Source organism: Notamacropus eugenii, chromosome 6 (assembly GCF_028372415.1).
Source record: "Notamacropus eugenii isolate mMacEug1 chromosome 6, mMacEug1.pri_v2, whole genome shotgun sequence".
NCBI lineage: Eukaryota > Metazoa > Chordata > Mammalia > Diprotodontia > Macropodidae > Notamacropus > Notamacropus eugenii.
The window spans coordinates 377,540,541-377,543,964 of NC_092877.1; the positions used below are offsets into that span (position 1 = coordinate 377,540,541).

Genomic DNA, 3,424 nt, shown 5'->3' on the forward strand with positions numbered 1-3,424 from the left:
GCTTTTCCATTTTCCCTGTCTAGATTTCCTACCTCAGCTCTCCCACTATCTGGAAAATTGTCTTATCTCTGGCTGCAAGGAAGCCCAGCTCCTCTTACTGAGGAAGTATGCCAGTGGCTAACCTCTGGGGGAAAAGGGGGCGTTAGAGCAGTGGGGGTTGGGGAGGGAGGATAGAAAGGGTGAGTCCTACTGAGAAAGCAAGGAAAAGGATGAAGGGAAGGGAGGGAGGGCTTAAATGGGAGGGGGAGAAGACAGCATTTAGGGTCATTTAGAAATAAACCCAAACCTCACTCCATTGCTAGAGTGGCCCTAAAGATCCTCATCATTTTAAAAAATGCTTTGTGGACAGGATGCAAAGCTCACCTACCCCAGAGTGGTGGGGTAGGAGCCAGGAAGGACAATCGATTTCATCGTGGGTAGTGAGCAAGGAGTAATATTCATTATTTACTAAGGAAGCAATTTCGCCTCTCCTCCTGCCCCCTCCAACTCTCACTCCATGGACAGACTTCCCCCAGCTCCAGCCTCTCCCTGGATGTTTTTATTCCACTTCAGCTCCTGTATCTTGGTCCCCAGAGAGTCCTTTTCTCATTCTTTCCCCTCCCTCCCTGATCTCCATCACTACCAACACCACCTGCATCTCCACCTCCATCCCTATCGCTAACTCCCCTCTTCCCAGGCCCCTCCTGCCTGCTGCAAAGGTTAACCAGAGACCTGTCAGACTAGGCGTGGTGACGCCGATGGCCAACCATCCTGGACCCATCTGCCCCCTCCCCCATAACCACTCCCTGCCACAGCCCTGTATCCTCAGGGATGTTTTTCTGCTGATTTGGGGGTGGGGATATTTGGGTCCTACCCTGCCTCCCTCTCTTGCCCACATGATGCGGCATGGTGGTGGTCGTGGGGATGGGCAGGCAGGCAGTGATGTTAATAGAAAAAGTGCTGTTTTTCCCTTCCCCCTCCACCGCCATTCAGGACTTGGGCACAAAGGCCCCGATCCCCGTGAATCTGCCTCATTGTTCTGCCCTGAAACAGAGCCAAGTGCAAGCTGGGGGCGGGGAGAGATGCACAGAGGGCCCGAGGGACTGGGAGGCAAATGCATAGTGTCGGCTGGGCGAGCTTCTCCGCTAGGGATGCCAGGCGGATGAGCGCTCTGCAGAAGCCCCGCTACCTTGACGTGTCAAAGGGCGATGCCTCCTCCTCCCCCCCAGGTTGCCTCAAACAGCTCCCGGGAGCTGAGGGGGGATGGCCAAAGACAGAGGAAGGGCGAGGGCCCCCATCCCAGATCCTTCAGAGATGCGGGGACACACACACCCATACCCACAACGCACACATCCTCACACACACACACACACACGCGCGCACACACACACACACACACACACACACACACACACACACACACACACACACACCGCAATCTACCCAGGCGGGCCGTTTCTGTGCTTACCGCCGGCTGCGGGTCACTGGGTTCTGGAGCTCACGCCTGGATCCCCGGCGGCTGGCATCGGGGACAGCTCCCGACGATGGCGCTAGGGCCGGGCTGCGTTTTCTTCTTCTCTTCAGAGACGCCTGCCTCCTTCTCGTGACTGTCTCTCTGCAGGTTCCCTGCTCACCGCTCCCCCTCCCGCCCTGCCTGCCAGCCAGCCCCCCTCCCTGCCTGCCTGCCTGCCTGCTGGTTGGCTGAGCCGAGCGGGCGAGCCCGGCCGTCGTCAGCTTGCAGGGATGGATGGGAGGAGGCTTTTCAGGGCTCGAGCTCACAGCTGCTCTTGCTGATGCTGATGATGGAGCTGTGACATCATGGCTCCCAGGAGCTAGTCCACCACTGCGGAATTGCCTCAGTCACCTGGGAGAGTAGAGAGAGCGAGGGAGAGAGAAGGGAAAGAAGAAGATAGAAGGTCATCCTCTGCTCTGGCCATTAGCGCATGCAGTTAGCCTCTCTCTCCCACCCAAGGGCAGGGCATATCCATGCTGCCAACCTCCCAAGTGGGAGGTAATAGGACCCTTATCTAAGTTTGGACTCCTGAATGCACCTGGCATGTGAATGCTCCCTGAGGAAATTTGAGGTGGAGGAAGGACCTTGTCTTGTTTTTATTTGTTCCTCACCTCACCCCCATCAAACCCCAACTGACTACAGGCAGCTTCTTCATCTAGGTTTGAATGAAGGCATAAATTATGCTCACACACACATGCACCATACATGTACATATACCTAGGACGAGATGGCCTCTGAGTTCCCAGCATCTCAAGATCTATGATCATTATTCCTTAATTATGATTTCTATCTCTCTGTCTCTGTCTCTTTCTTCTTACCCATATTTAACTACATATGTATAGCACCCCTTTACTGCATGTTTTCTAATAAATTGGGGTTACTTGTTTCCCTACTGCCTTTCAGAGGTCCTTACTTCTAAAATCTCCTTCCCTAGCAGGTTGGTTGCAAGAAAAAAGAAAATGTTTAGGGATGGAAATGATTGACTTCTCCTAAGGAAATGACTTCTTTTCTTTCATGGGAATATCTTGAACTTTTCTCCATTTTCAAAAAAGCTGTTGGGTTTTCCTTTACCAGTACCAGGTAACTGATTGATACATCCTGATCTCGAATCATGCTCTCTTAGGGTAAGGTACAAATTTTAGCTATGTGCATGCTTACGTCCACTGAACATGAATGTCTGTGGCCCAGAATATGATGCGTAGTTCATTGGAAAGTCTGTAGATCTTGTCCATTATTATACATTTTTTACCATTTTCAGAAAATATACCATTCCCAGAGAGGAACAGAGAGAAGAGTCTGCTGTCCTTGTCTGCAAAGGAGACAAGCTTGAGGGTCATTGACATTTCTTTTTTTTTTAATTTATTGATTTTCAGTTTTCTACAATCACTTCCATAAGTCTTAGATTTTCTCTCCCTCCCTCCCATACCCCCCCAGACAACATGCAGTCTTATATGGTTTCCATTGACATATTTAAGCTACAAATGGACAATGATTTTGATCCAAAATTGAACAAGAGGTGGAGTGCAGATTGATTTGCCTTGGGAAAATTACATATCCTTTTAAAGAACCTAAACTACTTGAAACAGAGGCCCACTTTTAACAGCAATGTACTTCTGCTTTAAGGCTAGGCTCATGGAACGTGACAGTGGCCAAAGAATTAAAATGAGGATCACATAAAGCACAATAGAGAGGAGTATGAGGGACATGCGCATGCATCCTCACATACACATAGGGAATTACTAAGGAGGGACAGAGCGAAGGATATCATTGGGGAAATATACAAAGAAAACAATGTGCTAGTCAAACAGCAACAGTAATTGGGGGTGGACAGTACATATTTCTATGTATTTCCACTTATTGTCCTAACAAAGAAAAGGAGTACCTCAGAATAGTGATGCTATGGGGAATTTATGAGAAGATATGGGAAGGTGT

General features: G+C 49.8%; 1 protein-coding gene across 4 annotated transcripts in view; it reads right to left on the reverse strand.

Annotated features, from left to right (window-relative positions):
• The window catches only part of KIF1A (kinesin family member 1A), a 195,640-nt gene extending 193,956 nt beyond the window's left edge, over window positions 1-1,684 (reverse strand). For all 4 annotated transcript variants that reach the window (XM_072618743.1, XM_072618745.1, XM_072618742.1 and 1 more), the window contains exon 1: window positions 1,448-1,684. The gene's annotated coding sequence lies outside the window, so the exon portion shown is untranslated. The remainder of the gene's footprint in view (window positions 1-1,447) is intronic.
• Window positions 1,685-3,424: the final 1,740 nt, after the last annotated feature.